At 40.1% G+C, this 13,991-nt stretch overlaps 1 protein-coding gene across 3 annotated transcripts in view; it reads left to right on the forward strand.

Annotated features, from left to right (window-relative positions):
* The window catches only part of TLK1 (tousled like kinase 1), a 151,846-nt gene that overhangs the window by 69,339 nt on the left and 68,516 nt on the right, over positions 1-13,991 (forward strand). The window contains exon 1 of one of the 3 annotated variants that reach the window (XM_070070707.1): positions 46-112. The exons of the other annotated variants lie outside the window; for them this stretch is intronic. The gene's annotated coding sequence lies outside the window, so the exon portion shown is untranslated. Of the gene's footprint in view, positions 1-45; positions 113-13,991 lie in introns of those variants that run through there. 3 annotated transcript variants of the gene reach the window in all.

The following is a 13,991-nucleotide window of genomic DNA, read 5'->3' on the forward strand; positions in this document are numbered from 1 at the left end:
GTGTGGCCTAGGGTTCTCACTCATCAGGCTTTCCCTTCCACAGAGACAACTGGCAGGCAGCTGAAAGAACTGTGCAAGTGACGGGACTTTATCTGCAGTAGGTTCCCTTGAGGTAAGCTAAGCAGTAGTAGCCCTTGTAGCACCAGATTATCGCAGTTTAGGTTTTTTCCCCCCTAAATTAACACACTTATGCTAAGTCCTTAAAAAATTTTAAGGTTAATTTTAGTCAAAGTGTAGTTTTTCAAAAATGATCATCAAGGATGTTTCACTTTAAATTTCCTGGACTTTGAAACAATTCTTGATGTTTTTATAGAATTGAGTATATTTACTAATTTTACGTGGCACCCTTTTGTGCTGCATAAAAGCATATATGTTACAAGGGCAGTAAACTGATTTCAGGTGTTTTTCTATGTTAATAAAATGTGATATTTTTGTTAGATTTTTTTTTTAAAAAATAGCAAAACAGTAAAGGTTATATCACATGCACCAGTTACATTTTTCTATATTCTTTATGAATACCCATATCCCCCAATTGGATTTAGTGTTTGGATTCTTTCAGAGGAATTGATGTATAAGAAAATTTCACTTCCTTTTAAAAATCCCAAGGATCACTTTTAGCTGTATTTTTAGTTAGAATGTTGGTCGTCCCCACCCCAAGTCCATAGTGGCATTTGCAGTGAAACATAATTTGGGTGAACATTGCACATACATACAGATGAGTTGACATTTGGACAGCAAGAGAAAATGCTAAAAAAAATCTTTTGTCTTTTGCTCTTTGTTCTTTTTTTTTTTTTTTTAAGATTTATTTATTTATTTGAAAGTCAGAGTTACACAGAGAGAGGAGAGGCGGAGAGTCAGAGAGAGAGGTCTTTCATCCAATGGCTCACTCCTCAGTTGGCCACAACGGCTGGAGCTGTGCCATTCTGAAGCTAGGAGCCAGGAGCTTCTTCCAGGTTTCCCATGCGGGTGCAGGGGCCCAAGGACTTGGGCCATCTTCTACTGCTTTCCCAGGTCATAGCAGAGAGCTGGATTGGAAGCAGAGCAGCTAGGACTTGAACCAGCACCCATATGGGATACTAGTGCTTCAGGCCAGGGCGTTAATGCTCTGCGCCACAGCACTGGCCCCTGTTCTTTGTTCTGTATCTGAGATTTTGGCAAATTATTTATATTTTGGAAGTGACTATTTTTCCTTAACAGTAACATAAACCACTTTAATTATTTTATTTCTGTTTTTGTGAGGGAGTATCTGTTTTTACATTTAGGAAATTGCTTATGTGGAAAGTGATTCCCAGATTTTTTTTCTCTGTAGTAGGTACCTTATTTATAAGAATTTAAAATAGAAATAATCATGGATCATTAAGTATAGTTGTTGAGTATGAAAAGGTGCCATAGGAAGTTGAGCAGCTGGGACTTGAACCAGTGCCCTTATGGGATGCCAGTGCTGCAGGCGGCGGCCTTACCTGCTATGCCACAGTGCCAGCCCCACCATTACATTTTTAAAAAATGATAGTCTTTGTTTTTGTGAACAGAAGATAATAGAAGGTTTATTTTTAAAATAGCCGTCCTCTACCATTCACCTTTTTAGCTCACCTTCAATTTTTCTAGCTTTTATTCCTGGTATTTATTTCCATAATTCAATATATTTTGGCTCACCACTTAGACATTATCTTTTTTGGGGAGGAGAGTTAAAGATTTTTATTTATTTATTTATTTATTTGAGAGGTAGAGCCACAGACAGTGAGAGGGAGAGACAGAGAGAAAAGTCCTTCCCTTCACTGGCTCACTCCCCAAATGGCCACAATGGCCAAAGCTGCTCTGATCTGAAGCCAGGAGCCTGGAGCCAGGAGTCTCTTCTCGGTCTCCCATGTGGGTGCAGGGCACAAGCAATTGGGCCATCCTCCACTGCTTTCCCAGGCCACAGCAGAGAGCTGGATTAGAAGAGGAGCAGCTGGGACTAGAACTGGTGCCTAGATGGTAGCATTGCAGGCAGAGGATTAACCTACTGCGCCACAGTGTCAGCCCTGACATTATCTGTTGACCCCTTAGGGTTTGTGATGGTTTTAGTAAACTAATACTCCCTTTTTCCTGTTTTTTTTTTATCCTTATCCCTGGTACTCTTTTCAGATATCTGCAAGTTTCCTGTTATCTTCTGTTATCTTAACTGTTAAAGCTGAAAAGCGTGTATTAGTTACTGTTAGGTTGATTGAAGCTGCTTCAACTGAAATTTTTGTTTCACTTTGTATATGAATTACTTCATATAAGAATTTGAGGTGCTGGGGCCGGCACTGGAGCTCACTGGGTTAATCCTTTGCCTGAGGCAGTGGCATCCCTTATGGGCGCTGGGTTCTAGTCCTGGTTGCTCTTCTTCCAGTCCAACTGTCTGCCGTGGCCCGGGAAGGCAGTGGAGGATGGCCCGAGTGCTTCGGCCCCTGTAACTGCGTGGGAGACCAGGAGGAGGCTCCTGGCTCCTGGCTTCGGATTGGCTCAGCGCTGGCCGTATTGGCCATCTGGGGATTGAACCAATGGAAGGAAGACATTTCTCTCTGTCTCTCTCTCTCAATGTCTGTAACTCTACCTGTCAAATAAATTAAAAAAAAAAGAAAAAAAGAATTTGAGGGCCCGGCACTGTGGTGCAGCCATTAATGCCCTGGCCTGAGGCGCCAGCATTCCATATGGGCGCCCGTTCAAGACCTGGCTGCTCCACTTCCAATCCAGCTCACTGCTATGGCTTGGGAAAGTAATAGAAGATGGCCCAAATCCTTGGGCTCCTGCACCCAAATGAGGGGCCCCAAAAGAGGCTCCTGGCTTCGGATCGGCGCAGCTCTGGCTCTTGCGGCCAGTTGGTGAGTGAACCAGCAGATGAAAGACCTCTCTCTCTCTCTCTCTGCCTCTCCTCTCTGTGTAACTCTTTCAAATAAATAAATACATCTTTTAAAAAAAAAGGATTTGACTTTTATTTCTAAATTGAAGAATTGTAGAATGAAGAAGATCTTATTAACAAAATCTGGTTGTTGGGAGAGTATTGGTTTAGTTTTATTTTATGTCACTCTGAATCTGTTCTTTGGGCTTCAAAAAGTCAAGTATATTTTCAGTAAGCATTTACTGCAGTGCAGGCAATATTAAAATGAGCAAGATGCAATTCTTGACTTCACATGAGGTCAGTGCCTAGTAGGACAGACAGATATTTAGACAGACTGCTTTATGAACTGTTTGGTTCACAAAATAAGCAGAAAATACTCTGGGAACAAAGAGCAACAACTTCCCAATTCCATCTGATCTCAGGGAAAGGAGGCAGAGGTCTTTCTTCAAAGAAAAGATAGTACTTCAGTTATTCAGAAAGGCTGTGGATCCATCCTGGAGGACAAGGGGCCAAGTGTGAGAAGGACTTGAGTGAGGTTTGCTTTTGTACAGAAGCATGGCTAGTAGTTAGGGTCCAGGCAGTAGGGCAGTGATTATCAGCTTCCAGTACTTCAGATCATCTGAGAGGCTTTCACAGATAGCCAGCTGTCCAGGTTATTCTGCCCGTTCCCAGACTTCTGGTGTAAGGGAGTGTTTGTGTTTGAAAGATAGTCAGGTGTTAGGATCCTTAAATATTTCATTCATGGTGAAGAATCTGGACTTCAGGTGATGGGAGAGCCATTGAAACAGGGGACACAGAAGCCAAGTGGAGTTGTAAAAGCCTCCCACAGAGAGCAGCTTAGAGGATAGGACTGGAGGGAGGCGATTCCTGAACAAGGAAGATCATTTAGTTAAAGAATATGCCTTCTTTACAAAACCTCAGACCTCCAAGGTTCAATAATAGGAGGAACAACTTGAAATAACAGGGATTCTGATGGTGGTATTCTGAAGTTTCCGTTTTGGACTCTGATTTCTCCCTGAAATTTTCTAATTTCACTGAGAGTTAGGATAACTTTACCACCCAAACTTTAATGTGTGAATTAATTATTTGGGTTCTTATGTCTGGATATCTGAGTTAGGGGTTTGCATTCGTAGCTCAGATTCCTCGATTTAAAAAGTAGAGTCAATAGGTCATTAAACCTTGAATTCGAGTAAAGAAGGTCAGAGGAGGAGCCTAGGATTATTCGAAGGAATCCAGCTTTAGTCCTTTGACTGAGCCAGGTAACAGGAGGAAGATGAACACATTTGGCCCATGAGGTAATAATTTGAATTCTTTGGCATAAATAGGTGAAGATGTTATTGTAGGCAGTAAAAACTTTCTGGAGCTCAGGAAAGAAGTTAGGCCAGAGATTAAGACTTAGGAGTTTTTGGTATAGGTGTTAATTAAAGGCTTGAGTGTAGGTAAACCCATCTGAAAATGTGGTCTGGGGATTTCTAAGGGTTCTGGAGTCCCTTTGAAAGTACTCAGGAGATTAGAATGATTTTTTGCAACAGTACTTAGACATTATTTGGACTTTAAACTCTCATTTTTTCATGAGTTTACAGTGAAAATTTCTAGAGGCTGTATGTCACATGATCTCACAACTGATACTTTATGCATTGTGTAGTTGGATATTCTCATATTACCAAATGTTTTGTTTTAAATCCTAAAATGGTAAATATTGATAGTTGTAATCCATATAAATTAAAGCTTTTTGGGTCTTCAACAGCTTTTAAGAGCTGTAGGGGATTCCTGAGACCCAAAAGTTTGAAAACTGCTTTTGTAGATGAACTCACCCAGATAGTGGATGTGGTGCAAGTTAGATAGATGAGATAGGTGTGCTGGGGAGAAACTGAAAGCCTGTTAAATAGGTGGCATATGGAAGAAAAGCAAGAGAAAGATCAGGAAGGGAAATAGTGAATAGAATTAAATGCCACAGAAGTCAGTTAAGATAATCACTGTAAAAATGTGACTAAGAATTTGCCACTTAGGCTTAATTTTAATAGATTAATGCGAACAGGATGCCAGATTGTGCTTGATTAAGGAATGATTGAGAAGTGAGAAAATAGTAATAGCAAATATTGACTCCTTTGGGCAGAATCTTGACTGTGAAGAGAAGGAAACAGGATCTGGAGCTTGACATGTTATGCTCTCAGGGAAAGGGCCATATAACACAGCCACGATGGAGAGGAGGAAAGTGAGCAGAAAAGATGAAACAAAACCAAACACTTTTTTTTTTTTTTTTTTTTTTTTTTGGGAGGATCTGAAATTCAGACCCTTTGTGGGCAGGGTTAGTCACAAGTGGTACTAGGAACATTCTTTCCTCTGCTTTAGGGGTAAGTGAACTTGCATATCTAAAATCCTTTTCTCTTACACAGCTGTCAGCTCAAAGGAAAGCAGTGTGAAAGTGTGTTTGAGTGATAGAGATTTTATGGGAGGCTCAGGGAAGAGAGTTTGCTGGGGACATTTAGAATACCTGAAGGACTTAGAAGCATGCCTTATCTGTTGCTTTATTTATTTTATGATGATCGGAGAAGTAAGTAGCCCATGTTACCTGATTACCAGCGTTTTCCAAATATGAATGTCTTCCAAGTTTCAGAACCTACCTTAGTCCACCTGTTTGCTGGAGGACCCCTACATCTCTGAACACAACCTTCTTTCTGTACTTTCATCTAAATTCTGTTCAGTTGCTCCCTATTTGTATCTTAGCCCAAGATGCTGAGATAAATCATGTGTCTTCTAGTTCATTGGGAATTCATAATGATTAATAATTACCATAATCATTCCTCCCTACCTCTCCTTTTGGGTATCCTAGGATATAATTCTCTGCTTTATTTCTTACTGAGGTTGGATATTTGTGACTGTACATAAATACTTATTACATCTTTAGTAATTCATGTTGGTGAAACAGGATTATATCTGTATGACAGTGCTTCAACAGGTTCTTGGAAAAGTGGAGTTAAAACATACAGTTTATTTTGGAGCAGAAATTTTAAAAATCTTTAAAAAACTTATTTGAAAGAGATACAGAGATAGACAAATAGATATCTTCCATCTGTTGCTTCACTCCCAAATGCCTGTAATAGCCAGGGCTGGACCAGGCCAAAGCCAGCAGCCTGGAACTCAATCTATGATTCCCATGTGGATGGCCAGGAACCAGCTACTTGGACCATCTCCTGACTCCCAGGGTGCATAAGCAGGAATCTGGAATCTGAAGCAGAGCCAGGGTTTGAACCCAAGCTCTCTAATAAGGAATACAGGTGTCCCAAGCAACGTCTCACTAAGCTAACCTTCTGTCCCAGTGCAGAAACGTTTGGAAATCCATGTATAGTATTTTTATAGTTCATACTTTCCATGCTTGTTTTGAAAACTCCTCATTTGCATAGATTTCAAATTTTTTGCACCAAAATAAACATTTTTAAATTTTGTTTTCCATGAACTTTTAAAAGTACACTTATATCATACATGTGTGCTTATACATAGTACTGGTATACTTCATAAATGTTTGTAAAGCAGAGATAGGTATCAACCTCTTTTTGCTTCAATTAATCTTTAATATTTTCATCTCATAATATTTCTGTATAAATCAAGTTAGAATTGAATAGTTTGAAATATATCCTAATTCTAGAACCAAAGTTGTTTATTTCTGTTTCTTCCTGAGGTATCATTAGCTCTTAAACCCTTTGTCCACTGGTCTTGCATTACTCTTTATTTTCACTTTAAGTATCTTTTGGGATTTCTTTAGTTGTATCCTTAAATTATGTATATATGGAAGCAGAGGAAGTTCTTGCATATAGCATATTTCCTCTTTTTACCCTATTTAAAGAGAGAAACCTGTTTAATATGTTATAATTATCATTAGCTTCCTGCTAATGTGCACCCTGGGAGGTATCAGGTGATAGCTCAAGCGGCTGGATCTCTGCCACTTAGTGGGAGGCATGAGTTGAGTTCCTGCCTCCTGACTTCAGCCTGGCCCAGTCTTGACTGTTGGAGGCATTTGAGAGGTGAAGCAGAATATGTGAGAGATCTGCCTCTGTGTGTCTGTATATCTCTCTTTCTCAAATATGTAAAATAAATATTAATTGCATTTGATAGAGTTTGTTGGTTGATTTTAGAGCAAGAAAGCCATAAGCTTATTGATGAAAACAAGATTGGAAGAGAAACGTGAATCCAAAATGAAGACATAGTTTTTAAAAAGTAGAAGCACATGTTGTACTTATCCATAGTAGGTGCCAGTAAATATTTGTTGAATGAATAAATTTTTTTAAAAAAATTGAGAAGCTGGCACTGTGTCATAGCGGGTAAAGCCACTGCCTGTGGTGCTAGCATCCCATTTGGGTGGTGCTGGTTTGAGTCCTGGTTGCTTCACTTTTGATCCAACTCCCTGCTAATGCACCTGGGAAGGCAGTGGAGGATGGCCGAAGTCTTGGTCCCTGCACCCACGTGGGAGACCTGGAAGAAGCTCCTGGGTTCATTCTGGGAAAGCTGCAGCTGTTGTGGCCATCTGGGGAGTGAGCCAGTGGATAGAAGTTCTCTGTCTCTCTGCCTCAGCTTCTCCTTCTCCTTCCCTGTAACTCTTTCAAATAAATAATTCTTAAAAAAAAGAGGGGGGTGTTGATTTTTATTTGAAAGGTGGCATTAGAGAAAGAAAGAAAGAAAAAAAATAGATCTTCCCATTTGCTGGTTCACTCCCCAGGTAGCGCAAAGATCAGGCTGAGTCAGGCCAAAGCTAGGAGCTCAGAGCTCCATCTTGGTCTCCCATATGGGTGGCAGGGGCCCAAGTACTTGAGCCATCTTCTGTTGCCTTCTCAGGAATTTTAGCAGGAAGCTGGATCAGAAGCAGAGCAGCCAGAATGTGAACGGGCACTCGGATATGGAATGCTGATATCCAGGCAGTGGCTTAGCTTGCTGCACAAGTGCCAGCCCCTAATGTGTAAATTTAGCACCACTGTCTACCCAGCTCCTCAGCAAATTGCTACTCTTTGTCCAGCACATCCATCTCATGTGTCTCTGCTGCTCACACTTCCTAATGTTACACAACCTATCAAGTTTGAAAAACAGTTTTCAAACTTTTGGGTTTCAGGACTTCCCACCAGCTCCTCACACAAAACTCTCTCTTTTGAGCCCCCAAAGCTCTCATTTGTGCGAATTATAACCTGATATGTATCATTTTAGGATTTAGAACAAAGCATAACACTAGAATACATAAACATATAACCCATAAATCATTAGACTGTTATATCACTATCTTACAGGAATACTAGAAATTCTCACTGTAAACTCAGGAAAAAATGAAAATGTAAGAACATGCTGTACAGTGGTAGTGTAAGTTTGATATTACCTTTGAAAGTGAAATTTGGCATTATCTTTAAAAATTTAAATGTGCTTATTCTGTGATGTAGCATTTACATTGAAAACTATCACAGAGAAATAATGAGGGCTTCTTGTTTAAGGGATTCTGTGTAGGAGTGTGTATACCAGGGGTATGTTACCCCTCACAGTGCAGTGTGAGACCACTGTTCTGAATTGTACTCTTACAAAAGTCCTCTCAAAACATCAGCATTTCCTTCCCTCTGCAACTGTGTCTTTCAAATATGTAAAATAAATCTGGGGTGGTGGTGGGGAATGAAGGTCAACATTTCCAGGATAAATTACTTTGAAATATTGATTCCCAGTCCTTCCTTGACGCAACTATTTTATTTTGGTCATTTGATTTGAAAGCTACTGAAAAGAATTAAGAGTAAGAGTTACTGTTTTTACAATTACATTTCTTTAGGACACTGAGTTGTGGATGCACAGGGTATGTTTAAAGGAAGTAAAAATAGATCCTTCAGGCTTGTTGTGAGCTGGCATACTTTAAGTTTACCTGTAAAATAGCACATATCTTAGTTGGGTGCTTACTCAGTTTCTTCTCAAAGATGCGCTACCATTTTTAATATTACACATTATTAAATAATAGAAGCAGCTGGCATTGTGGCGTAGTGCATTAAGCCACTGTGTGCACTCAGAATCCTGTATGAGCACTGGTTTGAGTCCCGACTATTCTTTTTCCAATTCAGCTTTCTGCAGAGAGAGAGGTCTTACATCTGCTGTTTGACTCCTTGGATGGCCACAGAAGCCAGAACTGTACCCATCTAAAGCCACTTCTGTTTCTTACACGTGGGTGCAGGGGCCCAAGGACTTGGGCCATCTTCTTGATTTCCCAGGCCACAACAGAGAGCTGGATCGGAAGTGCAGCAGCCAGGACTCAGACCGGCGCCCATATGGGATACTGGCACCGAAGATTGTGGCTTTACCTGCTATGCCGCAGCACCAGCCCCCAGATAATAGTTTTCAATATTAAAGTTTTTGATCCTTGGGCAGAACCAGAAAATGTGAATTTGTAGTAAAAAGTTAAAAAAAAAAAAAAAAACACAGAGTGCCTTGTATGTTTGACATTGTTGAGAAGAAGCTTGCATTTTACGTTGACTAAATGTTTTCTTAAGGATCCAGATTTTCCTTTCTAGTGTGGCACTATTTTGATATGTGCCATGAAAGTAACAAAGATATTTCTCTTGATTTTCCTGTTTCACATCTGCTTAAACAAATTTTGCCTAGAAATATGAATAAAAAGTGAAGATTGTTGTTTTTATTAACTGGAGGCAAAAAGATTTGTCACGCCAGTTGTTCAAATTATAGTAACCTTGAATTTGATGCCTGAGTATGAGATGTGGGAGCAGCCAGTGAATTGTATATTTGAAACTAATCTTTAGCTACATGAATCTTTCAGAAAAAATCGATTCTGACATGTCTGAGAATTGAATATTTTGTTAGGGAAATCATTTAATATTGGAATAACTTTTCCTGTTTTAAGGTTTTTTTTTCTCATTTACTTGAAAGAAATTGAGTATATTTATTAACTGGTATGTTTTTTTTAAAAGATTTATTTTAGATTTTTGAAAGGCAGAGTTACAGAGAGAGAGGGAAAGAGATCCTCTATCTGCTGGTTCACTCCACGAATGGCCAAAGTGGCCAGGTCTGGATCAGACTAAAGCTAGGAACTGGGAACTTCTTCTGATTCTACCACGTGAGTGCAGGTGCCCAAAGCTCTTGGGCCGTCTTTGGCTGCTTTTCCAGGCACATTAGCAGGGAGCTGGATCAGAAGTGGAGCAGCCGGAACCTGAACCTGCACCCATATGGGATGCCGGCACTGCAGGTGTCAGCTCAACTTGCTACACCACCCCAGTGCCAGCCCCAACTGATGTAATTTTATTAGATAAAATAGCATAACTTGTTATCCATGTAGTCGATTCTGATTAACTCTAGCTAAGGTAGAGTGAAAAACAAACCTTAATATCTACTTAAAAAAAAGGATTTATTTATTTATTTATTTATTTATTTGAAAGGTAGAGTTACAGAGAGAGAGCTCTTCCATCTGCTAGTTCAACTCCCCAAATGGCCACAATGGCCAGGGCTGTGCCAGGCCAAAGCCAGAAGCCCAGAACTACTTCCAGGTCTCCCACGTGATTGCAGGGTCAAGTACTTGGTCTGTCTTTCACTGCTTTCCCAGGCACATTAGCAAGGAGCTGGGTCAGAAGTGGAGCAGACCAACAAAGAAGGATGTACTTTTCTCTGAAGGGAGGAGAGAACTTCTATTTGCTTGTGACCTTGTCTAAATACTAACAGAGATTGTGGATTCAAAAGGCTTCCATAGCTTTGGCAGCTCATGTAAAAATTGTTCTCAAAGAGTTTGTGTGTGTGAGTGTGAGCACATAAATTGTTGAAATCTTTACTTAGTATAGAGTTGGTCTTCTGTGTATAAAGTTAACTGAAAACTTAATGGAGAATGGGAGAGGGATGTGGAGGTGGGAGTAAGGGGGTATGGTAGGAAGAATCACTATATTCCTAAAGTTGTATTTATGAAATTTGTACTCCTTATGGGGGGGGGGGGGGTGTGGAGGAGGGGAAAAGAGGAGCAGCCGGATTTAAACCAGCACCCATGTAGGATGCTGGTGTTGCAGGCAGCAGCTTAACTGCTACTCCACAGCGCCGGCCCCACTTTCCTATAATATATTTATGCTGATAATTATAAATATAACTCTAGTTTGAGACTTAAAGAAGTTTTTACCTATTTTTATGGAATAATTGAATAGATTTATATCCCTTGTTCAGTGATAGCTTTAAGATTCATATTTTCTTACATTTGGTCTTATATTAAAAAATATATTTACTTTTAAGATAAGCCAAGAAGTCAGTCACCTGATTGGATATAAAGTCCTTGTTTGGTAGTCACTGTCTTAAGTGCCCATGAAATTAAAGCATCAGTTTATCCCTGTCACCTGTTAGATTCTTTTGTTTGTCTTTGTTTTTTGAACAGATTTTGAATTGCTAGAAAATACTGGGTAATTCACACTAATGTCTTGGGAAATTTGAATGCCAGAGAAGTCATTTAGGTTTTGGTGTGATTACTAATTGATTTAAAGAGCACTTGCCTGGCCGGCGCCGCGGCTCACTAGGCTAATCCTCCACCTTGCGGCGCCTGCACACTGGGTTCTAGTCCTGGTCGGGGCGCCGGATTCTGTCCCGGTTGCCCCTCTTCCAGGCCAGCTCTCTGCAGTGGCCAGGGAGTGCAGTGGAGGATGGCCCAAGTGCTTGGGCCCTGCACCCCATGGGAGACCAGGATAAGTACCTGGCTCCTGCCATCGGATCAGCGCGGTGCACCGGCTGCAGCGTGCCGGCCACGGCGGCCAATGGAGGGTGAACCAACAGCAAAAGGAAGACCTTTCTCTCTGTCTCTCTCTCTCACTGTCCACTCTGCCTGTCAAAAAAAAAAACAACAACAACTCACTTGTCTCCTTTCTTCATTTTTTTCTTACTGCTCTTCCACTGTATGTAGAATTCTTTGGTCTTTTGTCCTTAGCTGTATGTGACAGAAAGAAATGACAGCATTATTACCAAGAGCAGTAACAGGCTTGAAAATGTACTCTATAAAATGTTTTATGAGTGCCAATTTTGTACCTCAGGTAAGTACATAGGTGGCCAAGTTGATGTCCTTTGGATTTCCTCAAATAATTTCTCAAACTTTAAGCTGCTAATTTGTTTCTTCAAAGGATGTTTTATGAAGAATCCCAATATTAAAATAAAAGACATGTTTATAGGGACCTGGTGGAAATGACGTAGATGGGTCTGCCAGGCTGGACCTTTAAAATGCACCCACCTTTGTCTATTCCCTTTAGTAATTTCTGGGATTACAACTCCTCTCTCCTATAGTATCTCTCGGAAACAGTTTAAAAATTGCAGAAATTGGTCAGAACTTTCTGTCTTGATGGGCCCTCTTAGAGATTAAATATTTGATGAGTTTTTGCATATTTCCATCCAGGTTCTACATCCATAAGTAGGTTCTTAGACAAATGAATGACTGGAAAACTGGCAGCAGTGGACTTCATTGAGGGTTTTTATTTTGCTTTGTTTAATATAGATGTCCAAATTATTTACATTCAGAACTAAAACTATTCCGTTCAGTCTGCTTGAGTGCTGGTGATGGCCTAGATTGCAGGCTCGATGGCTTGTAGTCTACAGTACAATTGAACAGGACCTTAAAGAATGTAACCTGTTTTGCAAGCTCTGCAAGTTTTTGTAAGCTGTTAAGGCAGAACTGCCAATCACTTAACATGTGACACATGATTGAAGTTCTGAACCATTAAGTGTGTGGAAATTTGAGGAGATAGGATAGCCATTCAGATAAGAAAATTGGATACTTATTGATATTTATTGAATACCCACTGTATTGTAGATATTGTACTAATTATGTTTCTCAATTAATCCTCAAAATCCTCCTGTGCCTCTGTTAGCATATTTTAAACTGATGAGAACATTGATTGTTGGGTTGAATAGCATGCCAAGGTTTACACTGTATAATGGAATCAAAGGCTGATTTTTAGTCTGTTTTTTTCAGACACCCAGGGTGTTTGAAGTTTTAGGAAATTGTAGTGCATGTACACTGACAGAAAAACCCTAGTTGTGTCCTTGTAAACAGTCTTTGAGAGGAGAATAGTCACAGGCCAGCACCAGGTAGCAGTCTTAGGACATGAGTGATAAAAATAAGGCATCATGGGAAGGGATAAAGTTGTGCAAATAATGGAGACATTTACTTTATAGGCTAATTTAAGTGTATCTAGGTTTCCCATACTCATCTTCTATTCAGTTTTTCAGTATTTTATTACCTATTTTTCTACCTTTTTACCCATACATGACAGTCTTAATATGGATCCTAATACCCTTTTTCTATTCCTTCCTCAAATTCTTTATTCTTTTAATTTATTTTTAAATTTTTATTTACTTATTTGAAAGGCACAGTTACAGAGAAAGAGAGAGATCTTCAATTTGCTGTTTTACCCCCAAATGGCCACAAGGGCCAGAGCTGTGCTGATCCGAAACAGGAGCCAGGATGTGGGCACCACAGGTGGCAGCCCCAAAATTCTTTAAAGGAGATAAAATTGTTATCTTTTCTTCATTACTATAAGCAGAATGCAATTTGTTTGTTTATTTATTTGTCTAAACAAAATATCATTTTACCTATAGGGCTATCCTACTTCCCTAGGCTGAGGAATGCTGCATTTGAGGAAATAAAACAAACCTTAAATATCCTAAGTGTGTATCCCAAGTACTTTATCTTCCCAGCCTTCTGTTGGAGATAGCCAAGGCATGTTACCATTTGAATGTTTCTGAGGAACTTTTCAGTGAAGCAATCTTTATACCAGTTGAACCACCCCTTATTGTCCCTGCATCCACCCCCACTGTCTTGTTTTGTTTTGTTTGTTTTAAAGATTTATTTATTTTACTTGAAAGAGTTACATAGAGAGAGGAGAGGCAGGGAGAGAGAAAGCTCTTTTATCCGCTGGTTCACTCCCAAAATGGCCACAACAGCCACAGCTGGGCCTATCCAAAGTCAGGAGCTAGGAGCTGCTTCCAGGTCTCCCACGTGTGTGCAGAGGACCAAGGACTACTGCTTTCCTAGGCCAAAGCAGAGAGCTGGATTGGCAGTGGAGCAGCTAGGACTTGAACCATTGCCCATATGTGTTGCCAGCATTGCAGGTGGCAGCTTTATCTGCTATACCACAGCATCTACCCTGCT

The sequence above is a fragment of the Oryctolagus cuniculus genome, chromosome 3 (assembly GCF_964237555.1).
Source record: "Oryctolagus cuniculus chromosome 3, mOryCun1.1, whole genome shotgun sequence".
In the NCBI taxonomy this organism is placed as follows: Eukaryota; Metazoa; Chordata; class Mammalia; order Lagomorpha; family Leporidae; genus Oryctolagus; species Oryctolagus cuniculus.